The 26465-nt window shown below is 37.5% G+C and overlaps 1 pseudogene; it reads left to right on the top strand.

Moving 5' to 3' along the window:
• Positions 1-22903, top strand: part of LOC134471114 (glycine N-phenylacetyltransferase-like) — a 39730-nt pseudogene extending 16827 nt beyond the window's left edge.
• Positions 22904-26465: the final 3562 nt, after the last annotated feature.

Genomic DNA, 26465 nt, shown 5'->3' with positions numbered 1-26465 from the left:
GGGAGCCATCAAGGCCTCTCAGCACTTTGAATGAAACCGAATTCCTTCTCCAGGTGCAGCATGACCTGCAGCTTCCCAGCAGCATCTCTGGACTTTCCTCTGCCACTCAGTTCCACATGCTCACTCACACAGGGATGTGGGAGGTGGGCTTGCTGTTTGCCTGCCTACACAGCACTTTCCTGTTATCTTCATGCATTTCTCCCGCTTTATGAGCCTCCCACTCATCCTAAAGGTTCCCTAGGCATAGGCACAGTGAAAAAGTTCTCCAACAAAGAAAATAAGTTATGTGTCTTCTCTTGTTTTTTTCTAGTGTAAGAAGGAATAGGTCTGAAAAATGATGTGTGTGTTTGCCTTGCAGCTGCTGAATACCTGTGCATCAGTGTGACAGGAAGACCTTCATTCCCTTAGGGAAATGTGTCACTGCACAGACTGGAGGTGCAGAGTCACTTAGAGCCCCATTAGTACTTCTGGTTCGGTCCAGGAGACCATCCAGGTAGAAGACATTCCATCTCCTGCCAGGGCAGGTTCTGAAGATGAAGGGACTGGTTCCCCATAGTTGGTGAATGGCATAACTGTGGTTTGAATGTGGATCTAATGCCACGCAGTGGGTTCCCGTGGAGCCCCTGGAAGCCCATGACACCATTTTGCGAGCCCTTACTCCTCCGTGTTCTGTTTCAGGAGCTGCCTGGGCTCCAAAGCGTTGACTTTCAACTTCAGACTCACCCTGTATGCAGCACAATGGCTGAGGACCCATGGATGCTAACCTTCATGATTCCAAATGCTGGCTCTGCTGCTCACTGGCTTTGCCTTGTGGTTCTGACTCACGTTCTGATGAGTTACTCTTCTCATCTGTACAATGAAGCTGATATCTTCTGCCTTAGCTTCTAAGCAGCTTCACAGCCAAACTGAAAATAATCTGAAGTTTAACAAATTTCACCATGTAATCTGATGAAACACTTTGCTGTGATTCTTCTATAAAATTAAATTGATTGCTCTAACTTAGCTATACAGAATGATCACATCAAGCTAAAGATTTTCTACCTGTGTGTTTGTGTCTTGATTCCTCTTTGTTTTTCCCTCCGTTTGGTCCCACTTCCACTCCTTCTTTATGAAGCTTTATTTTATCCTTCTTTTCTCATTTTTTCTTTTCTTTTCCATCCCCTCCTGTGCCAGGTTCCCTTTTCCTTTGAAACATTTCTTCCTATTTCACAGTGCCTATTCTATACTTTGGTCATTAATTATTATTTCATTGTCCTATGCTGGAGAAAATGTGGGATATTTACACATGTGTGATTGATTCAGTTCACTTCAGTATGGTCTCATGTTGCATCCATTTACTTAGAAATGTCTCAGATTTATCCTTGTTTGTGGAAGAGTAATATTCGATTGGATTAAAAAATCCATAGCTTTTTTTTTTTGGAAGGTTGAAAAACTTAGATATAATTTGTCCTTTAGAATTCCATAAAATTGGGTTAAAAATATTAACTGCTTTACAGGTTACAAGGAAACAAACAAAAAAAGAGCAGGAAATTTTAAACTGCCTAGCAGTAACAGGGAATGAATATATTGTATTTAGTCAGTAATAACAGTAGTAACTGTGCTGTGGATGACAGAAATGAATTTCTTTAGCTGGGAAAATTGGCACAGTTCCATACACCAGCAATACTTAAGAAGCTGGTCCATTTACCATAATTTTTTTTTTGTCTTTTTCCTTTTCATCGATACCGGGGATCAAACACACGACTGCCTGCTACAAGACAGGCACTTATGCCGTTGAGATAAATCCCCAGCCCCCATTTACCATAATTTTAAAAATCAGGGAAACAAGGAATTTAATGATTTTCATACCTTATATGCATATAATACTGAGATTTAGAAAGCACTTTTACATTTCAATAAGAGATTTGCACTGGAGGAAGCAGGGCTTAGATGGTATAGGTGGCAGGATGTGGCTTTGCTGCTCTCAGTGCTATTCATCATTTATTCAGTAAAAGTCATTTGACCTGAGTCTTCTTGATCTGTTAGACCTAATATATATTAAGCCAGTATATCTAGTTTATTTGTGGCATGTGGATTCTTGATCCTAACGGTGACAGAGTAATAAAGATGATATATTAAAATTTTTCAGAGATGCTTCCAACTACAAAAATTTTCATGATATCCAATATCTTCCAAATGAATGAAAGGGAAGACTCTATAGACCAATAAAAGAGGCTTTAAAAAAATCTCTGTAGATCATCAAGAATCTGGTTTGGAGAGCGTGGATTATTTACTTTTGTCCAGAAAGGTTCACAGATTCTTATTCTGCCTCTGTGGCTAAGACAAAGGTCTTACTGGATACAAGGAAGACATGATGTTTGGGTTTGAATCTGAAGCATCTTTCAAAGGCTGTTTTGCTGAAGGCTTCCTTTGTGGAAAGGAAGGATTGTAAGTGATGGGTTTTAGTGGGAGAAGGTTAGATTCCTGGGGGTGGGGATATGGGAACACCAAGCCCTCCTTTTCCTCTCTTTCTCTCTTTGCTTCCCAGTTGCCATGGCATGAACAAATTTACTTTGCCACATACTTTGCCATGACCTGCTGCTTGGGCGTGGGTTAAAAAAGTGGAACGTGGTGGCACATACCTATAAATCCAGCATTTTGCAATTACTCCACTATGCTTTCCAGTGTTATTTTCAATGTCTTCTGGGCTTCAGCTAATGAGAGACGCTACAGGAAATCTAGATGATAGGAGAAGAGAAGAAGCCAGTTAATCTCTTTCTTCCTGTTCTGCCCTAGGCTCTGAGTCCTCATGTGACAGTCTTCCTCAGTAGCTGTAACTTCCACTGGACCTCAGTAGTCACATTGGATTGCTTCATGCTCTTCTGCACCAATCAGCCTCCTCTGAGGTGCATGCTCCACCTGGTAGCCATGGCCTGTGGACTGTAACAGCAGTGCTCCTCTCATTGGTCCTTTAGCTATGAATATGGAAATGGTTTTTTGCTTTTGGTTCACTGTTCTCTGGGTGCTTTTACCATAGCTTTTTTTAAAAGTCATTTTTCTGTATGACGGGCCTTTGGTTTGTTTCCAAGATTACAAACTGTGCTGCTATAATCATGGGTGCACATATATCACTGTGGTATGATGTTTTCAATTCTTCTGAAGATACAATGGGAAGAGATGGTTCGAATGGGGTCTCTAATTGTAGTATTTTAAGGCATGTTCACACTGATTAACACAGTGTTTGCACCTGTCTACACACCCACCAAGTGTGCAGAAGGGTTCCGTTTTCCCCACAGTCCCTCCAGCATTTGGTATTGCTTGATGTCTCAATAATAGCCATTCTTTTGGGGTGAGATGGAATCACAGTGTTGATTAATTTACATGTCTAGAATGGCCCGTGATCTTGAACATGTTTTCATATATTTATTTGCTATTTAATTTCATCCTCTGAAAAATGTGTATTTATCTCAGATGCCCATTTTTGGACTGCGTCTTTAAATTTGAAGATATAGTATTTTTGAATTCTGTATGTGTTTTAGATATCAGTCCCTTGTCTGATGGACAATTGGCTAGGGTATTTTCCCTCTCTGTGAGCTGCCTTTTCATTCTCTTGGTGATTTCTTTTGTGTGCCAAAGCTTTAGGACAGGACGAGATCTCTGTTGTCTGTAATTTATATTATTTTCCATGTGGTCAGGCTTTTGTTTACGAAATCTTTGCCTCCACCTCTTTGTTTAAGAGACCTACCTATTGTCTCTTCCAATAGTTTAATGTTCTTTTTTTTTTTTTTGCTTGTTTACATCTTTGATACATTTTGATTTCAGTTTAGTGAATGGAGAGAAATATGGTCTAGTTTTTGTGTTTGGCATGAGGGAAGCCAGTTTTACTGGCACCATTTATTAAAGAGGCTTTGTTTCAGTGAATATGTTTGGAACTTTTGTCAAAGATAAGATGGATCAGTCTAAGCAACAAAGTCAAGGTAGAGGGCATCGCATACTCTGACTTGAAATTATACTACAAAGCTACTATGATAATAATACTTAAGTTTAATGGAGTTTTTTCTTGTGTGTGTGTCTGGGTGCTTGGTATGCCTGTATGCAACAGATCTTATTTTTTCTGTCAGTTCACAGAAATGCAATTAGTATCCTTATTTTAGACCACAAGAAATAGAGATACAGAGATATAAGCTACCTGCCCCAAAGCATACAGTTAGTGAGATTATGACTGCTGAGATTTTCTCATTACCTGTTTTCCTACTTCTTCTCAATTTGCTTCCTGGGGGAAACAATGTATTTGGTATTACATGCCGTTAGTTTTCCTTTTTCTCTGCAGCAATCAAGAGATGTTTAAACTCTCATCGCTGGATGTAGTTCATGCTGCCTTAGTGAATAATTCTGGAGCTTTGATGGTAATGAGAGGAGCAAGAGATTTATCGAGCACTGTATCCGGACCTTCCCCACCTTCTGTCTGCTGGGGCCTGAGAAGACTCCTGTGACCTGGGTCCTGATGGACTACACTGGAGAGCTGCGAATGGGAGCCACTGTGCCTGAGTACCGGGGCTTGGGCCTTGGATCTTATCTCGCACACATCCAGATTCAGACTCTAGAAAATGTTAGCTTCCCCCTGTATAGCCATACTGCCAAAAACAACAAAGCTGTACACAAAATAAGTAGCAATCTGAATTATGACACTATGCCCTGTGACTGGAACCAGTGGAACTGCATGCCTCTGAGAAGCTGTCTCTGAATACGAAAAAGTGTTGGAGGGCTGTGATGTGACTTAAATAGACAGAATGAATAAGTCACAAGCAGCAGGGAAGGGTGGGCATTGTTTGAGCTCTATGGAAACACTGCCAATGGTCAATGGGATGTCTTGTTCTTGAAGCCACATTACTTTTGAGGTCTAGCATTCCTGGCATGGCCTGCACCTTTCTGAAGTCACCACAGTTTTCTGAAGTGGCCAAAGTCTGTGTCCCATGTTCTGTATTTCTGGATCCTATTGCCTCCATTAGTCTCCTAGGGGCTGCCTCATTTCTTTTCCAGGAACTCCTGTCTCATATCTCTTAATTGTCAAGATGTGGTGTCTTGTCATCCTTGAGTAGCATATAGTTTGTTTTTCTCTGATCTCTTTATTCAGTGGGCCAAGTGTCCTGCCAGTTCTGCAAGTATTACAAAGTGATTATTCTACTAGAAGCCCTTTATTTACATTCCGGCTTCATAAGCATGTTAATTTATGAAAATATGGCAGTGAAACTGATCATACACGTAAACTAACATGCACTACTAAAAATGAGAAGAAATCATGTTAGATACTTCACAATTATATGATTGTAGGTGTATATGACCCAGGAGAAGCTTATTCTGCATACTTAATGCCCATAGTATGAGGTTGGGAAATCAATGGTGATAGGAAAATGGTTACTGTAACAATGCAAATTAAGTGGTACATGATTTCCGATAACTGCACATTTTTTTCAAGCCCACAATGTCTGAAAATCTCATTTTGTATAAATGACAGTTTCAACACTTTACCCATTAGATCGCTAGAACTTTTCATTCTATGTAACAGCTGTTTGTATCCTCTGATTTACATCTCTGTCATTTCTCACCTCCATCCTCCTCTCTGAGTAAAGCACACTTTAGTTCTCTGTATCTATATCTTTGAATCCTTTGATGATTCCATATACTGGGATCATATGATTTTTCTCTCTTTGAATAATTCCACTGATTATAATATCTTCTGTGATGGAGCATTTTATGCAAGGTCACACGAGTCATTAAAAACCATTTCTCCCCGGTTTCTTTCCCCCTTATTAAAAAGTACATTTGCTACTTTAAAGCTAACAATACACAATGCACTATAGTTACTCTCCCACAATATTGCCTTGAAGTTTTGTAGCATTGCTTTTATTGGATTTTTTTTCTTTGCAGTAACGCTGCCAAATAAGAAAAAGTCATGCAGTTGTATGTATGCATAGTGATTGTGGTGTAGTGTCCAATTGATGGGCTGTAGACTCGATTTGAGGGTTAGGAGGACACACTTCTGGATCTGCCTGGATGAGTCACACAGGAAATTCTTTGGTGCCTATCTCTGTTGCCGATACAAATATGAGAGAAAATAATGGAGAGAAAGGAGGATTTTATTAGGGACACACCTGCATCATCGGGGACTCTGGCCCCAGTGACTGATTATCAGACAAAGGAAAGGCTCCAGTTTCATTCACATAGTCCAGGAGTAAGTGTGATCTTGAATCAAGAACTTGTAGGCAATGAAACAGGTTTATATGAAGGAAGACAATGATAGGCCTTCTAAGAAGCCAAACTTCAGCATGTCATAAGACTCAGCTTATGGTGAATACAGGAAAACACATGTCACCTTTACCTGTATTATTGAAGGAAAACAGATGATGACAAGTCATAGGCCTTGCTTACAGTCACACAATAGCAAATGATATACTGTAACAGAACAAGGAATTATAGCTGCTGGGAAGAGGGGATTTCTAACAGGAAAACTCATTTTTCTGTAAGTCCTGTTTCATCTCTAGTTATCATTCCTTCCTCAGGAGCCCTGTTCTGCTCTGGCTCTTGGCTGCCATGAAATAAGTAGCTGTGCTCTACCATGATCTCCTTCCATGATGCTTCTGTCTCACAGCCAGGCACCTCTAGGTTAAGTCACATCATAAACTAAACCAAATGATGTCTCCCCTCCTTGAGTTCACGAGTGTCAGGTACTGTGTTTCAGCACCAGAAGCTGAGGAGTACACTAAATTTGCACCAAGATTGGGACCTTTGCTGTAAAAGTGTCTGACTCTGTGGGTTAGCAATGGAACTCACTTGCAGGAGGCACTTGGAAATGTTAAGAGATGTGAGCTAGACAAGCCCAACAAGCTCTACATTGAGCTTGATGGGAGGTTCTGACGGAGAGCAGAGCGCTCTTAAGAGTGTGGGGAGTAAAGGCCAGGCTCTAAGATGTCTACAGGGGAACAAAGATTCCAATGGCAGTTGGCAGAGAAATCATCTGCCTGACCATACTCTGGCAGAAACTGCCTACATTGTGCATGTTTCCCAAGGATTTTCTGAGCTTACTATCTTCTTTACTTTCCTCCTGTTGCTGAGATAATATGCCCAATACCCAAAAGAGAAACTGTTTATTTGGCTCCTTATTTTTAGAGGCTTCAGTTTATAATTGGCTGGTTCAAAAGTAGTGACACGGCAGAGAGGAATGGCAGAGGGTAAACAGTTCATGGCAGGCAGAGGCAGCAAGGCAGCAAGCAGCAAACTGCAAGCAGCCAGCAAGAAGCAGCCACCTTATTCTGTTCCCTTCAGCATATGCAGGCTTCCCAGCCCTAGGGCGGTGGCACTAGCACCCATGGTGGGCAGCTTCATGCTAGCACAGCAATGTGAAACTATCCCAGAATCACATTCTGGACCCCTGAAGCACACATCCCAGATCCATCCACCTTGAAAAGACCCCACTTGTGACCGCATGAAGGTTTATATGTAGATACAATCCATACCATGGACTACAACAACTGGTGGATAAAATCTCCAGACAACTTAATACTCACGTTGTGGCATGGGCATTCTGGCTGCTTTACTAGAGCCCTAGAATGAAAGTTCTTTGCTGAAACATCAGTTGAAAAGCCACCTACGTCCATGTACAACTCTGAGGGAGGAGCTTGAGTCTACACCCAGATGGCACTGGTCAGTGGGTGTGTTCCTCTAGGAAGTTGAGCTCAGCATGTTCTAGAAAATCAGATCAAAGAACATCTTTCAAAACCTGCATTCTTAGGCCTTTTATATTAATCTTCTGGGAGAGTGTGCTGCTTCTTGTCCTAGAGACAGCTGTAGAGACAAAGAAGACAGAATTGCAGGTGAGAACCAAGAAACATAGAAGCTCTGGGTCTACTCTTTTACTGTTAGCTTCATAACAAACTGAAATGATTCAAAATACTGCTGACAAATGTGGATAAGAGTTGCTGGGCTTATATGTGTTGAGAATTATATCAGGTGAAAAGGAAGTTCCTTGATTTGAAAATGCAGATCAGACCAGACAAACCATGATGGAGAAAAAGGTAAAGGAAGAAAGGAAAAAAGAAAGTAATATGTACATATATACAAGATAAGACAGCTGTGCAGGGTGCTTCTTTATTTCATTGAAAAGAAAAGTTTGTGCTAATGTTTGGGGAGAAGATCAGGCTTGTATCTTACACTCTGAACAACTAGTATGAAGAAAACAACAGGCAATGAATTAATTATTGCAACTGTCTTAGTAACTCATTTTGAAGCTCTGATTTATTATATTTTTATTTTTTTCTCTTTAAAATAAAAAAAGAAAAACAAATCACGTAATGATCATGTTTGGGATAATATTTTAGAACTCGTAGAAATTCTTGGCTGAGTGAAGTCCACATTTATTATAAGTCTTTAAATAAATATGAAGATATGTGGTTGTGTGCACTTGGTCGGTTTGTGAGGGAAAAACTAGTAGACACTGGCAAGAAACATTCTACATCAGGTGACATGTGACACAGAGTTACATATACCTTGCAAATATTTTCCTGTGTAATTCTTTGGAAACATCTGAAAGTAGTGAGGTTGGTAACTGATGGCCAGGGAGATTATGTAACCTATTTGTTCATAAAAGTACTAAGTAGTTTGCAATATAAAGGTTAAATACAAGTTGACCAAGTAATTATGTAAATTTTTATGAAATCATTGACTTGGAGAATTACTGCATGCTTCCTCCTGAGTTTCAGATATGTGGTATATGAAAATGTGCACAAATATGATGAGGTAGCTATCAATGCTCAGCACAGTTATTCACAGATTGTTTTCCTCATCAAAATTTTGGTTTTGGCTGAGCATTACCCTGACTTGGTCAGAATTCCAAAGTTGCCCTCCTTGGCCTTTGTGCATGGTGAATGCTGGTAACTCTCCACTGTGTGCCAACTCCCTGGGCTTCTCTGTCCAGGCAACTGCAGCAGAGCAGCCAACGTGAGTTCTCTGGGTGCCTGTGCAGCTGTGCATAGAACGCAGTCCCCTGTGTACATGGCAGTACTTGGATATTACCATTTCCATATGGAGTTTTCAAACTCCACATTGCTTCTTATTTTCTTGTAACGCTCTGAGATGCTTCTAGAAAAAAATATCCAATTAGCCTTCAGACGTGTTAGACTATTGTCTGGAGACTTTCTAAAACTTGGGCTCTGTTCTTCTGTTATGCTCAGGGCTTTATTCCAATGGAGCTTCTGACATAATCCCTGAAGGCCTCACTTCTGGCCTGTGTCACCTGGGAGTCAGGATTTCAACCTATGAATTCAGGGAAAATAGATAAGCAGAGAACAGCTTCTTTCTTGAATGAATAGGTGAATCTTTGCATTTAGCAAGCAAAAAGACTAAATGGCTGTGTTGATAGAATTACCTCAAACATGACATCATTAAATAGACATATCACACATTCTAAATCTGTGTAAGACACTACAACAATATTGGAGAATGAAGCACAAATCTTGAGGTCTTGTCCAGACGATTTCTAAAGCTAGAAGACCAATTCTAAGCCATTATTCAAAAATTTGTGGTTGAAATATGTATGTGATCCTAGAGGAGCGAAGAAAGTAATTGATTGTGCAAGCGTTTCACACCCCAGAAGGAGGAAATGGAGGAAAATTCACTGTGGGAGTAAGACTTTGTAAGGGAAATAAAAACTAGGTTTTATGGCAACATGGAGGCAGGATGTAAAGGAAGACACCTCCGAGGAGCTAAAGTACATGTCCCACTAAAGGAATGTTCAGGGAAATATCATATTCCAGAGGCAAAGCACTCTCCAGTATTTTCAAGCAACAAGACCAATAGGTAAAATGGAATATTGTTAATTCAGAACCCATAGAAATGGATAGCAATCAACAGTATTTTGAAAATCTCAGATTGTATTAGATCAACCCCCAGAATCAGTGTTCAAGAAAGATCAACTAGTGATGTAACAATAGAAAGTTCTTGAACACATGACAAGAGCATTTGGAAGTCAAATGACTCTAGAAGGAGCTAGTTGGAGTCAGCACCTTGACATCAAGGAGCTAAGTACACACACAAACACACACACACATGCATACACACAAAAGACCAGGCGCATTACAAAACAAAAACTAAGAGGCAGACAGAAGGTAGCAGTGAGGCAATCAAGTTAGGTCAAAGGTGGCTTTGCTCTAACAGGGTTTTGCATCACCTCAATTTGTGCCTAGTCACCACTCATGTCTGACAAGAAGAACGTTCTTAACAAACACTTCCATATTTATGAATGAGGATGAACAGTTTAGCTCATCAATTATGGAGCAAAGAATGAGGATTTGCAGATCCATGAGTGGCCGGATCTTGGATAAGTAAGGAGGACATGTGGGAGTCCTGTCTCAGATTGGGAAGGACGGATCCTTGCAGCAAGCTGTTTCCAGAACAAGATGAAGCCTGAAGGCTTTCCTGATCATTCCTATCTTATCAACTCACAGGGGCAAGCAAATTTCAATGCTGTGTGTTCCTCCGAGAACAGCATCTGCTGAATTCCACATTGGTCTTTACCTTTTGTGAATAAGCTCTGTGAATTTTCTGAAATTCTTATTCAAGGGTATTGTTAAGAATTTCATCCAGTATACCAATGACACCTGAGTGTGGCTGCATAGATAACCTCTGTCTACAGAAGTGTGTGAGATCCTGGGAAATGTATGGGACTTGCATGCATTACTGTGAAAATGTGGAATAGCACATTCACTTTGGAGGAGAGTGAGGAGAGTTTCTTATCATGTTACACATTCAGTTACCACACAGCTCTGGAAATATTCTCAGTGGTAAATAAAACCATGCATGCATACATATATTAGTACATTAATCTTTATAATAACATATTGATAATTGGCCAAAATTACAGGCAATGAATTGTGCTCCAAAACGTTAATACATAAAAATCTGATCCATCGACAATGCCTATACTGCAATGCTATTCAGCAATAAAAAGACCATCCCATTGAAAACTTCAATGACTGCGATCTGGTAAATAAAAGGGGTTAGTCTGAAATGGCTACATAATAAATAATTTGAGATTTTTGACATTTTGTCAAAGGAAAATTGTAGAATCAAAAACAAGTTAATGAATACCTTGGGCTCAGAGTCAGAGGAAGAGAAAAGGAGGTTGATGGGGAAAAGGCAGAAAAGGACTTTTGGGCTCTGTTTGAAAAGGTAGGCTTCCCTGTTAGGATACTGGTTCTGCTGTATGTACACGTATCAGTCTGTATGAGACTGTGCACTTTAAATTGGTGACTTTTACTGAGCGTGAATTATACCTCAAAGAAGGATTACAACACTAACAGAAATATATAGAACTATTTATATTACATATTTCTAAGCCTTATATGTTGATGAGACCTTTTAAATAAAAAGAAATAGTGACTTCCTTGAAAAATATAACAATATATGTGTGTACATAGAACATAAATGTAAATTGTATGCATGGTTAACTAATAATCAAACTTTTTTCTTTGATTTTCTTTTTTTCTTTTAAATTTGAATTATACCACAGAATCATTATGTCTTCTATGCAAAGACTCAGAGGAAAAGTTTTAAACATATCTTTTTGTCTTTGGTATCTAATATCAAGACTACTAGCAATAATAGTTCAGCTGCCTCGTACAAACTGGGTATTGCACAAACCAGGCACATTGTTGTGGCCTTAAATCCAGCCATCTGAAGTGCTATGTGCCTATTTACATGGGTCACCTGCATTTAGGGTTTACCAGTTCATCTGAAATTCACCATGGTTGGTCAGAAAAAAAACCATTAAGCACAATCATTTAGATGACAGTGTGAGCTCACTTTTGCTTGTTTGGAAGACAAATGGGAACTGTAAACATTGATTTCTCCTCCTGCACTGTATGTGTGGATGAAGCTATCACACTCTACCCTATTGATACATGCAAATAAAATGGTTAATGATGAAAAGAAGACCAGTAGTCATCCTAACCATGAGGACTTGCTCTCTCCTGATGCTCAGCCTTACATTCACTGGCTTATTGCCTTGTCTCATTCTGTGAACTAAGTGACCATTTACTGCCATTGTTAGATGAGGAACCAAGACATCAGAGAGTTGAGTGGCAAGCTGGGGATCCTAGAGTGGCTGAGCTGCCTGGATATGAATGGAAACTGAAACAATGGTCAGGCATTCTCTGATAATAGACTCATTAATCCTGGGGCAACTTTACGTGTTGCAAATCTGTTTGTTAAAAAAAGGTGGAAAGAAAAATTACAGAAATATGTTTGAAAGTGAAGAAAGATTTTGGTGATGAGAGAGAGAGACCTCAGCCCTGCTCCTGCTTCATCTTTCTTACAGTAGGAAGTTCAGTGAGTGGACCATCCAAGAAACAGCAGGACTAGAGCCCAGACAGTTAACCAGAACTGTTTCTTGCATCTTCATCACTTCTCAGTCTTCTAGTTCTTTGATGTTTCTCAACTGTCTCTTTAGGTTAAGTTACCCACCAGGATGCTCCATTTGCAAAGTCCCCAGATGCTACAGATGCTAGAGAAATCCTTAGTGAAGCACCTGCCTGAATCCATAAAGGTAAGAGTGGAACATGCACAAGAGAAAAATAAGGACATTTAGCTGCCTATAAAAGAAGTGGGGAAGAAAGCATTCAGCAACCTGTGTGGTAGGTGCTCTGCATGTACTATCTCATTTAAATCGCATTGCCTTGATCCAAGAAATGTGTATCATACCCCTCAGTTCTATAACCTGACCAAGACCATAGCCAATGTGCCAACTCGAATCTTATCTGAGCTTTGGGGTGTAATGAATCAAAACATTTCCTGCTACTTATCTGAAAACTGTATTATATAAATCTGGAAGTTTTCAAAGGTTCAAACTTTGACTAAAACTATCATATTCATGTTTAATTGCTTTTCTTAAACATCCACTTATCTGTTCCTTCTTGATGAACAGAACAAATCAATTTGTGTTTTTTCCAGTCTCAAATGAATAGTTTTAGATTTGAGTGAGCAAGAAATGTCTTTAGAATGAGACCAATACTCCTGTACTCAGAGACATGTCCCCAACCAGCCCCAGCGCCTGAAATTACAGGAAATAAAATCTCATAGAGCTGAAATGAAAAAGAATCGAATGTAGAAAGTAGCCAGTATAATTCTTCTTACTGTATTTTATGGAACTGACAGAAAATATGCATGTACATAGAAGTCTTAAACAAAGTAAGGAAATAATTCAAACTGACTTTTCCAAAATATTTCCTTTATAACATCAGAATACATATGCTGTTCAAGTGCTTAAGACATACTTTTCCCTGGATGAAGTACATATTTTTAACATTTTAAAATGATTATAATCATCTTAATAATGTCCTTCAATAATAATGGAATTAAAATTTAAAACTTTTCTGGAAGGTCCTAAACTTCTGCAAATGATATAAACACACTTCTAAATATATCATCCTTTACTGTCACAAGGAAAATTAGAGTATTTTACCTGAATATAAATGAGAGTGCAGCATAATACAATTTATGAGACCTAAGTCCATCATTGACAACTAGAAAAAGCACGGCATTAAATGCTATTTTAAAAAAAAATTAAAAAATGGATAGTGTCATCTAACATGATTTAGGTTTCCAGCCTAAAATCTAAAAAATTAGTACGAACTAACTGCTTTAGTGAGTGAAATGAAGGAAACAGGAGAATGGGGTGAAGGAAAAACTGGAAGAGGAGGAAGAGGAAAGGAAGAAGTCAATGAGAAAACAGTAAAATAATAGCTAAATTCTATGCATCATCTGTTCATCCAAAACTGGATTCTCAGAAAAGTTTAATAATGTTGAAAACACTTTGACCAAAGTGACCAAGAAATAGAGAGAATAGTCATAATTTATTAATATTAAGAATGAAACAGGAGACAACACTATTAGCTCAATGGAAATTATAAACCTTTAAAGATGTTCTTAACAACACCATGCTTACACATTTCAAATTTATCCTGTAAAAAATATGAACATTGAAAAGTCACTGAAAAAGAATTTACAATTGAAATCTTCCTATTTCTGTAACTTAAAATACTCTGAGAAGAAAACTGCTCATCCAGATGGCTTCATGACCAATTTCCACCACATGGGTGAAGAACAAATAGTGCCAGGGCACACAAAGTCTTCCAGAAGAGGGGAAGGTAGGTAATGTTGACTAGCTCATTCTAAGAGATTAGAATTACCCTGATAGCAAGACTGGAGATATACAGTGTAAAAACTACACAGTACGTCCATCCGTGAACACAGATGCAAAAATAGTAACAAGATAGCATGAGGTCAAACACACTATTTACGAAAACTAGTGTATCACAAACAACTGGAAATTATCTTAAGAATTGAAGACTCAACATTCAAAAATCAATAATGTCACTTTCTATATCAGCAAACTAAAGGAAAAAATCAAGATGATCTACTTGACAGTTATACAACTATTATTTGACCAAATTTGATATTCTGAATAAACATAAAACCACTGTAGCCTAGGAAAAAAAAGGATTTTCCTTAATCTGATAGAAAGAAAATGAATAACATTTACAGCTACTATTTAACTAAATAGTGAAAGAGGGTTTCTCTACCATGGACATCAAGGCAATACCTACCTTCAATACTAATATTCACAGTAACAGTAGTTGGTCTAGCCAATATAAAAGGCAGGAAATGAATACACTGTGGGCAAAAAGAAGCAAAATAGAGAGAAGAAGCACACAGAGATTATGATTTTCTAAGCTACAAAATCATATGAAAGATACAAAAAGAGCTTTAGGTAGTAATAAGTTCAGCAAGGTGACAGGAGTCAATTCTAATATATTAAATAACAAAAATCAGTTCCATTGTTATGCACTATCAATGCTCACCTGAGCATGAAAGTTAAAAAGCAGTACCATTTACACCTAAGCAAAACAAAAACTAAAGGAGAAACAAACCTTTAGTTGTACAACCTTGTTAGTCTACATTTTTTTTCTAATGACTCAACTACCTGGACTTCTATGGGCAGCAGGAAGTTGATTTGTCTAGTATAGCTCTGACATCAGTCTCTTCAACAGGAACTCTGGTAAGAAAGGCAAAATATTCTACCTTGTGTTAACTTTTGCCACTGATCATGTGCTTTGTTTAAAGGTCATTTATGGATTAAGCCACATGAGCTTTAGGTAACTACCAACCACTGATCAATTGCAGGTAACACAAGGGAGCTGTTGAGCGGGCTGAGTCCTGAGGTAGATGTCTTTGACATAACAAATTCAGTGTTTTATGAGAAGCACTGCAAAATTTTGAGCTCAGTCTCAGCAATTTCATGTAAAATTAGTAAAACCAGAAAGTCAAAATGGTAGATATTTCCATTCAGCAGTTATTAAATCTCTGTTAAGAGAAAGATTTGTGTATTGTGGCCTGAAGCACTGGGTGTTGTGTCTGCAAAGAGTAAATACTGAAAAGAGTATAAGCTTGTGTCACACATCAAATCTCATTCAGTCAGATGGCAACAAGGAGACAGAGAGAGACAGAGACAGAGATACAGAGATACAGAGACAGAGAGAGACAGAGAGATAGAGACAAAGACAGGCAGAGAGAAAGACACAGACTGAGAATGAGACAGAGAGAGAGAGAAACACAGACTCCAGTTCTATTTTTAAATTGTGTATCTAAAAATCACCAGTTCCAAATTCCAGTGTTTGGAAAAGTAATCATTATTTCGACAAAAACTGGCTTCAGTTGCCATATCAAGCTTCCCCAGTGACAGAGTACTTAAGAACTCCGTATAAATGTGGTGAAGTGAAAATTTTGCTTCCCTTTTTTCTTAGTCTAACTTGCACTATTGCAAAGGAGGGACAGGGAACTTCAGGAGCAGGCTGTGGCTTAGTTGGTAAAATGGTTTTTGCTCCATCGCCCTTTCTCCTATGGCATCTTCTGGCTCCATCAGTTGAGAGATCGTGCTCTCCACTTGACCGTGCTGCTGTGCACACTGAGTGTCCTTTTCCTCACAGCTCAAGCGCTTCTAACCTTGGCAAATCTTCCTCAACTTATTCAGCACTCTTCATATCTCTGGTCTTTGAAGACCTCATTCTAGACAGGAATGTGGAACTCTCAAATGCATGATGTTTCTGGAGTTTGGTCACCAGAGCCCAGGATTATACCACTGTGATCTGTTTCTTATTAAGTAGGAGAGAGGCCATGTCAAATTTCTGGAAAGTAATGTGTAAATATTTAGGAGATAAAGAGACTTCTAAACATGTGATATCTGATCTTCAAAGTTTTCTTCTAAAATTTGTAAAAACAGTTATATTTTCAAAGATCTAAGGAAAAATTTCGCTTCAGGTATGAGAATAAAATATCTGAAAAAACAGAAAAAGTCTTCAATAAGATGTAAAATATTTGAGGTAACAGGGAGCCTCGACGTGGAAGCTGAAGCCTGCCACAGAGATTAACTGTGCAGCCACAGGACTCTGCCTGGAACCTGTTAGGATCCTGCCCAGCATCTTGAACACTGCAGGACATTTGGGTCATCACCTGATCCTGGTTAGGCCCCATAAGGCATCTTCCAGGTATCTGGGAGCCATGGCTTATGAACTGAAGCTGATTGCAGCAATCTCTACCTAACTGTGCAGTGGTGAGTCTCTGCTTGGAACCTGGTGGCACCACACACAGGTAACCCAAGAAACTGGGGAGCTTTTGTGTGTCATGTATCATGACCTAAAAGCCTTCCCAGTATACTCCACATGCCATTCAGCCTTTGTACACCACTCAGAACCTGATAGGGCCCTGCCCATTGATGTCAAGCATGTGGGGTAATTCTGCGAGCCATGAGAGGCATGCTGAAGATCCACCCATTGTGACCCCCCACACACAAGCTTCTAAGAGCCACTAGAGACCTGGAGAATACAGGAAAATGACATAATGAAAGATCACAATGCAATCTCAAACTTTTTGCCCATCCCAAACAAGCTTAGGAGACATGGACATATTAGAAAATGTAAATCATACACCTGAAACTTCTGAAATGATAGTAACTGGAGTAAAGAACCAACTCTAGGAAGCTATAGAAGAATTAAGATCAGAAACAACCTCCCAGGTAAAAGATGAAATGATAAATGTAATGAAAGAAATGCTGAACACATCTAAAGAAGACCTAGTTTAAAAATCTAGGAGCACTGCAAAAACATGGACACCTTGCATGAACAACATAAGAAAACAATAGAATATGTGAAACAGATTCAAGAAGACATTCAGGAAATTAAAAAGACCATCAAAAGCTGGCAAAACCACATTAATGAACGTGGTCTGCAGACCTAGAAGACAAGATAGCAGATAATGCACAAGAAAGGATAGGTCATTTCAAAATAACAAGGAACTAGGAAATAACAGTACAACATTTACCAGATGATGTAAGGAAAAATAATACAAGATTGATAGGTGTGATTGAAAAAAGAAAGTGATGACACAAATGGTAGCAAAAGGCTATTTACAGAAAGAATAGCAGAAAATTTCCCAAACGTGGAAAAGGAAACAGACATACACATAAATAAAGCATACAGAACTCAAAAATAGCCATAACCAAAATGAATCTGCACCCAGTTATACAATAGTCAACATCTCAAAAATTCAACATAAGAACAGAATATTAAAAGCTGTTAGAGAAAAAAGAACACCAATAAAGTAAAGCCTATCAGAATCACAGCAGACTTTCTCAACACAAACAATGAAGTCAAGAACAGCATGGAATGAACTATTTCAAATTCTGAAGCAAAATGACTTCCCAAACAGACTGATGTACCCTGAAAAAATTGTCCTTCAATATTGATGAAAAAATAAAATATTTTCATGACAAAAGGCAATTAAATAATTTCATGACCACCAAACAAACCCTGTAAAGAATACTGAGCAATATTCTAGATAGAGATAAAAACAACTACAATTCCAAGAATGTCAATAGAAAAAAAAAGCCACTAAGCAGGGCAGACATTTAAAAAATACTAAAGAGAGGGGAAAGGTAAACAACCAACAACAGAAACATAAAATGATAAAAATGAGTCAATATATATCAGCTATAAACATTAATGTAAATGGAGTCAATTCATCCACTTAAATATACAGGCTGGCAGAATGGATCAAGAAAAAATATCCAACTATATTCTGCATACAAGAATGGATCTAACCCAAAAGGAAACATATAGACTGAAAGTCAAAGGATAGAAAAAAAGTACTTCATGCAACAAGAACCAAAAGAACAGCATGGGTAGCTGTACTGTTTATAGCCAATGTGAACTTCACACCAAGAGTGATCAGAAGAGATAAAGAAGGTCACTATTTAGTTAGGGGAAAACTTCAAAAGGAAGTGAAAACAATCCTAAATATATATGCACCAAATATGGGAGCACCCAGCTATGTAAAACAAATACTAATAGAAATGAAAAATAAAACAAGCAATAACACCCCTTTGACACCAAGAGACAGATCAACTAGACAGAAAGTCAGCAAAGAAATAAGAGAATTGAATCAAGATTGTGAACAAATGGACTTACAAGGTGTGTACAGAATATACCACCCAACAACGTCAGAATATATATTCTTCTCAGCTGCATGTGGGACATTCTCTAAAATAGACCATATACTAACCCACAGAACATGCTTAAGTAAATGCAAAATAATTGTAATTATTGCACACATATTATCTTATCATAGTGCTATCAAACTGGAAATTAAAGACAAAGGAAACTACAAAAACTCCATAAACACATAGAAATTAAATAATACACTCTTCAGCAACCAATGGGCCTCAGAAGAAATTAAACAATAATCTACAAGTAAATGAAAATACAAATACATCTTGCCAGAACCTCTGGGACACAAAGAAGCCAGACTTCAGAGGAAAATTTATTGTGGTGAACTCACACATCAGATAAACAGAACAAAGACAAACAACCTAATGCTACAACTCAAACATCTAGAAACATAAGAGCAAACCAAGCACAGTGCCAAAAGAAGGGCAGAAATTATAAAGATTGCAGCAGAAATCAACACAATAAAGACCAGGAGAATAATACAAACAACTAATGAATTAAAGAGTTAGTACTTTAAAGAATAAATAAAATCAATAAGCCTCTGGGCCACCTTATTTTAAAAAGGAAAGAAAAACTCAAATTCAGACAATAAGGAATAAAAAGGGTCAAATCACTATAGAGCCTGTGGAAGTACAGAAGCACATCAATACCTACGTCAAAAAGTTTTACACTAATAGGTTTGATAATATAGAAGAAATAGACAAATGCCTACTAAAACATAAATTATCAGAGCTGGAGCAAGAAGATACAAAACAGTTTAATAAGCCAATTTTAGTTTATGAAATTGAAAATGTAATTAGAACCATACCAATAAATAAAATCCCAGATGTCCTGATGGATTCACAGCTGATTTCTACAAGAAATTCAAGGAAGACTTAATGCTAACACTGCTCAAACTCTTCAATGAAACTGAAAGGGAAGCAATTCTTCCAAACTCATTCCTGGAAGCAAAACCAGAGAAAGACACAAACAAAAAGAGAACTACAGACCAGTTTGCCTAATGAACATAGATGTAAAAATTCTGTCAAATAGAATGCAGCAAACGATCAAGAAGATCATATAACATGATCAGGTGGGTTTCATCACAGGAATTCAAGCAAGGTTTACTAGATGCAAATCAAATAGCGTGATTCATCATATCAATAGAGCCAAAGATAAGGATTACATGATCATCTCAATAGATGCAAAAAAAAAAGCTTTTGATAAATTCAATACTAATTCATGATAAGAACCTTATGGAAAATTGGTAGACTGTCATTATCAGAACCAGATAAAAGCCACCTATGACCAACAACCATCATCATGTTAAATGGTCAAAAACTCACAGCTTTCACTCTAAAATCAAGAACAAGACAAGGCTGTCCACTATCACCATTCCTATTAAGTATTGTTCTGGAAGTATTAGCCAGAGCAATTAGACAAGAGAAATAAAAGAATTAAAGATAAGGAAGGAAGACATTAAACCATCATTATTTGCAGATGACATGACATGCTATATAGAAGATCCCCAAAACTCCACTGAAAGATTTCTACATGTAAGCTGGGCATGGTGGCTTATGCCTGTAATCCCAGCACTCAGGAAGCTGAGGTGGGAGTATCGTTGCAAGTTTGAGACCAGCTTGGGCTACAAAGTGAAATCAAGGGCAGCCTGAACTGCATAGTGAGACCCCATCTCAAAAAAAAAAAAAAAAAGACTTCAACATATAACAACCAAATTCAGTAACATAGCTGGTTACAAAGTCAACACTCAAAAATCAATAGCATTCTTGTACACCAACAAACTCACTGGGAGGAAAATAAGAGAAACAAGACCCTTCTCAGTAGCATCCAAAAAATAAAATACCTAGGAATCAATCTAACAAAGGAAGTAAAAGATTTATTCAGTGAAATTCACAGTACTCTGAAAAAAGTAATTGAAGAGGACCTCAGAAAATGGAAAAACATTCCTTGATCATGGATAGGAAGAAAAAATTTTGTGAAAATGTCAAAATGTCATTCTACTTCCCAGAATCAACAACTGGGATCTCATCTTGTTAACAAGTTTTTGCATGACAAAAGAAATGTGCAACCCAGTGAAAAGACAACCTATGCATTAATCAACTGTCCCTCAGACAAAGCAATTTTATCTAGACCATATAATGAATATTAAAACATCAAGCCCCCAAAATTCAAAGACACAATCCAAGAATGAGCATGTGAGATGAATATACACTTCTCAGCTGAAGAAATATAAATGGCAAATAAATACATGAGGAAATGTTCAATATCATTGGTCATTAGAAAAATGCAAATTAAAACCACAGTGGGATTCCATTTTACTCAAAAAGAATAGCCAGCATCAAGAAAACCACCAAGAACGAATACTGGAGAGTCTGTGGGAAAAGAAACACTTTTTCACTGGTGGTGAGAGTGCAGACTGGTACAACCACTGTGGAAATAAGTGTGGAGGTGCCTCAAAAGACCAGGATTAGAGATCCCATTTGACCCAGCTAGTCCACTTCTGGGCATATTTCCAGAAAAATTAAAAAACATTATGCCACAGTGATATATATGTGCACACACACACACACACTCTATATCTATATCTATATCTATATCTATATCTATATCTATATCTATATCTATATCTATATCATCTATATTTATATTTATTGCACAATTTGTAATAGCTATCTTGGACACAGCTCCAATGCCCATTAACTGAAGAGTGGATAAACAAAGACCTGGTATTTTTATACAATGGACTACTTCTCAGCTATAAAGAAAGATCACATTGAGGCTTTTATAAATAAATGGATGTAATATGAGACCATACTTATAAATGAAATAAATAAAACTCACATGTGTAAATACCATATTGTCTCCCTAGTGTAAGAAACTGAAAGAGTAAATAAGACACAAAATCTTCAATAAATATTGTGAAAGGGTAAGAAGCTGGTCAAAGAGGAAAAATAATTCAGACAGGGAAAAAGAAAACAGAAGGAAGAGAAACAAAATAAGATATAAATTTGTATATATATAAAGATTACTAAGATGACTGTGCTATTAATTCTGCTAGTTCTTGGAAAATAACAAGTAACATCCATAGGATTAGATCAATTTTGCATGCCTGTATCTGATAATTCAAAGACTTACAAAGATACTTTGAAAGAGAACAAAAATTGTGTTCCTGCCACCTTGTTTTGAAAGCCTACAATGTTATTGTTTTGGGCTCTTAGATATAGTTATTTATTTGTTGTTTTTTGTCTAATAGAGAAAGGATAGATACACATGTATATGCTTATGTATACCTAGAAATTCATCTAAAGAGTTTACAAGAATTGATTTTAATATGTGTGATAGGGAAACAATTACACTGAAGAAAACAAGACTCAATGGTAGACATTGATGACCTCTTATCATTTTTATTTGAAAGTTAACAATGCTTTTATTTTTAGTTTTAATTGCTTTTATTCAGTTTTCAATTATTTGATTCCAATATGTATGAAGTTATGGCAGCTATTTTGAAGAAAATGAGAGACATTATGGTAGGCATTATTGATTTCCTAGCATCTGGTCTTGAAAGCCCTTGAGGCATTCTTTCTTGTGTTTTGATTGCTTTTATACTATTTTGATGTGTATGAACATATTGTGAGTAAAGGTATGGGCAACTATTTAGAAGAACACAAGTGACATGATAGCCACTGTTGATTTCCTGCTGTCTTTTTCTGAAATCCTGTATTATTTGCATTGTTTCACTCTGATCTACTTTGCTCTGTTCTCTTTGGATTTACTTTGTTTCATTTTATTCTCTTTAAAACAAAAAAGAGGTAAAAATTGAAATATAGAGTAAGTATTATATAGTTATGAAGTATGCTTTACATACATGAGTGTTTAATGACCTGGAAATATGGTCAAGTATAGTGTATGTGGGAATAATAGATGTTAAACAAATATATGTAAGATAATTTTGTATAACTGTGTGTATGCATGAAAAAATGAAAAACAATAAGTGGTGCAAGAATGAGTGATTGATAATTTATTTCATTTATGATTTCATCAAAACTCTGCTTATTTGGGGGATAATAAAATGTAACCTAAGGATTGGAATAAACACTCTAATCGCTGCACAGCCTACTTTCAGAGGGGTGAGTCACTTTTTCACACAAGCACAATATTGACTTTGGCTCTGTGCTTCTTCTTCCACTGTGTTGAAATGGGACAGGTTTATGGGACCATCTTCCACATGAACCAGGGGAACCCCTTCAAGTTAAAGGCTCTGGTGGACAAGTGGCCTGATTTTAATACAGTAGTTGTCCATCCTCAGGATCAGGTAAGTTGCCAACTATGGTATAGATATGATAGTGTCCATATTTGCTACATAAAATGAAGGGGCAGGCGGGTAAATCTCAGGGAAACACAAATGAAGCAGGGTGATAACTGTTTAGCCTTCTCTTCCAGAAACTCACAGACCAGAGGAATCATGGGACAGTGGTGAACTTCAGGATCGGGTGAAGATATATAGGAGCATTCAGGAACACTTGTGCTCTTGTTATAGGAATTTTTTTTAATTTTATTTTTAAAAAGACTAAACAAAACAAAATAAGTAGAAATAATACATATGTTCAGAGAAAAATTAAGAGTAAGAAAGCACTAGTTGATGTTTACATATTGTCATTTTACAAATAGGTGTTCAAGGTACAAGAGTGGAACATGTTAAGTGGATATTCAGTGAGACTGCAAACAGATCTGTTCAACTCTCCAGCAAACCTTAGTAACATGGTTGTCAATCATATACATTTAAACATACATGCAGTTATCCATATCTTCATTTATGTTTAGATTAAACAAACTAAAGCAGGTTAAAATCATTCGGAACAAAGAATAATAGTATTGCTGGATTTCACAACATGACACTCTGTGATCAGCACTGGGTACTGTAGTGTCTTTTCTCTTTAATTTAAAGAAAGACTAAACAAAACAGAAAACAGGTAGAAATAACACATAATTTCAAAGAAAAAAAACAGTAAGAAATCATTAGTTGATGATTACAGATTATCTTCTTACAAATATTTATTCAAGATACTAAAGTGTAGCATATAAAGTAGGGATTCAAAGGCTGAGATTGCACCCAGTTCTGTTCAACTATCCAACAAAAACTTAGAAATATGTTTATCAATTCTATACTCTTAAACACGCATGCAGCTATCCATGTCTTCAATTATGTTGAGATTGAATAAACACAAGCAGGCTAATATCACTCTAAACAAAGAATAATACTATTGCTGGCTTTCACATTATGACACTCCAGGATCAGCACTGGGTATTTTAGTGGCTCTCTTTCTTCAAAATATCTGTTCATTTCATCATGTGTCATATAATCAGTTCTCATAAGCTGTTTATAGACTTGCACACGCACGAATCTTAACATGTATTTCTATCCTTTCTATATTATTAGAGGGAGAAACAAAACAAAGCAAGGCAAAAGAAAACATATTCCTATAAACACATGAAATGAACTAAACATACAAGAAGACTATACAAAGAGTTCTACCATGGTTCCTGTGTTGTCTCTTGTTATGTCCAATATAATTGGCTATATCATCAGACATAGGACAAGTGAAATGTACTGATATATTCACAGTATCAATAAAAATACAACTTTGCATATAGTATAGAACTTCAAAAACCGGCAGTTATCAAACCAGAATGTGTATCGGACAGTCTCCTCATCTTCAGTGTAGTTGCCTATACACTCAGACTTGATACTATCAATCATTTCAGTTTTGAATAAAATCTTCTCTGCCTCATTTCTGTTATGCTCTTTTTTGCCATCAGTTGTCTGCTCATTTTCTTCATTCTGTTTTCTGCTCCATTCACTGAGGCTTCTCTGCCACTCTTCTTGGAATCCTAGTACTTTTCTCTCTCTCTAGAATGCCCTGCAGTATTCTGTTTAGAGTTGGATTGGTGGTTGCAAATTTCCCAAGTTCATCTTCATCTTGGAAGCATCTTATTTCTCCATTAATTTCTAGAGACAGTTTGGCAGGGTAGGTATATCAATGTGGGATGGAGGTTATTTTCTTTCAGGGCTTGGAATATTTCACTCCAGGCCATTCGTGACTTGTTGTTTTGTGTCGAGAAGTCTGCTGTTATTCTGATGGGCCTTCCTTTATAGATTATCTGTTTCTTGTCTCTAACAGCTTTTAATATTCTGACCTTATATTGAATTTCTGGGATCTTGATTATTATATGCCTGGATATAACTCTGCTTTGGCTGTAGGTGGCTGGAGTTCTGTAGGCCTCATATATCAGTATATCATTTCCTTTTCCTATGTTTGTGAAGTTTTCCTTAATTATTTCTGTGAATAATCTTTGTAGTTATTTTGTTTGTACCCCAGCTTCTTCCTTCATATTCTTTATTCTCAAGTTATAGATCCTTTTGTCATCTTCTAGCCTTTGTACTGTTACTGCTTGTTTACTTGTTATTTTTAAAAGGTTTTCCCTTTCCTACTCCCACATTGCAAAACTGTCCTCCAGTTTGGATAATCTATCCTTAGTTTCTTTCAAGTTGATTTGCCATCTTTCCATAGAGTTTTTAATTTCTTCATGATCTCTTTGGATCTGCCTCATGTATTCTGTATTTTTTATATTATGTATCAAATGGTTGTCTCCATTGTTTGAGTTCCTCCCTTCTTCCATTTGTGTCTGCTTGAGGGGTGCTTAGTATCTCTTTTATTAATTTTCTTATATCTTGCTTTATTTGACTAAATATTTCACTTTTGAACTCATCTATGAGGTCCCAAATATATCTCTTTATGTCCACTGGTGCTGTGTCTGATATTGTATGTTTGCTGTTCTCATTCTCCTTTGTATTTACCTGTCCTGAGTCCATGTTCTCAAGGGTGGAACCTGGGACTTTTGTTGTTGCTTCTTCTTCTCATCTTTTTTGCTTCTCCAGGAGCCCTCAGTTTCTTTCTTTGTTTGTCCCAATTCTTCTGAAGTGTGCTGGCTAGCTGACCCTTCTCTCTGCCTAGTGCTAGTGAGTTTCAGACAGGGACAACATATGCTGGCCCCTCCCCTCCATATCATTCAAGTGCTGTGGCCTGTACCTTATTACATTGTGACATCTCCCTTCCAGGTGGCAGTGGCTGGAGCAGAGCAGCAGTGGCAATGGCAGCACATTTTGTGTCACCTCCCCTCCAGGTCATCAGCAGTGGCAGGGGCAGGTGTGGGGGCAGCCAGTGGGTACCAATTCACTCCCAGGCCCACAGCAACAGGTCTTGCTGGTGGCCCGGGGGTGACAGAGGCATTGGCTGGAGCGCAACAGACTGGGAATCAGTCAAGTTGCTATGGTGTGCACTGTATCTCTTTGTGCCACCTCACTTCTGGGTCAGTAAAGATGCTGTGGCCTGCACTGTCAGTCAAACTTCTCTTTACAGGACTTTTTATTATTTAAAGACTGTAAGATACAGAAATGTGATTGGTCAAGAGACGATTAAAAATAGAAATTTTAGCAAGCAAGAGAGAGGATTAAAGTGCTTTCCAGAGTGATATTTCAGTAGAATTAAATTTGCAGTTACATGGGTTTTGACAGATTTGACAAGAGCAGGGGACACATTACAAGCAGGGAAGAATAAGGCCTAAATATAGAAAGATGATTAAGAAGCTTTAGATAGATATTCAAGCAAAAGGAGGTATCAGTACTTCAAATATATTTTCAGTTGCATACTTTTATTAAAGTGACTAGCAGACTCTAAATACAAAATATATTTTAAGCACGTTGGAAAACATAAGATCAAAATCCACATAGGTGAGGAATCAAAAGAGCAGTGTAGCAATGAGCAGTGAAACACAGCGTCTCTGAGACTCACCATCATGAGCCCAGAAAACAGCAGT

The sequence above is a fragment of the Cavia porcellus genome, unplaced genomic scaffold, assembly GCF_034190915.1.
Source record: "Cavia porcellus strain 051 isolate PalLab524CR breed Dunkin Hartley unplaced genomic scaffold, mCavPor4.1 scaffold_17, whole genome shotgun sequence".
Taxonomy (NCBI): Eukaryota; Metazoa; Chordata; class Mammalia; order Rodentia; family Caviidae; genus Cavia; species Cavia porcellus.
Note: the sequence above shows the minus strand (reverse complement) of the source record. Positions and strands in the feature narration are given on the sequence as shown.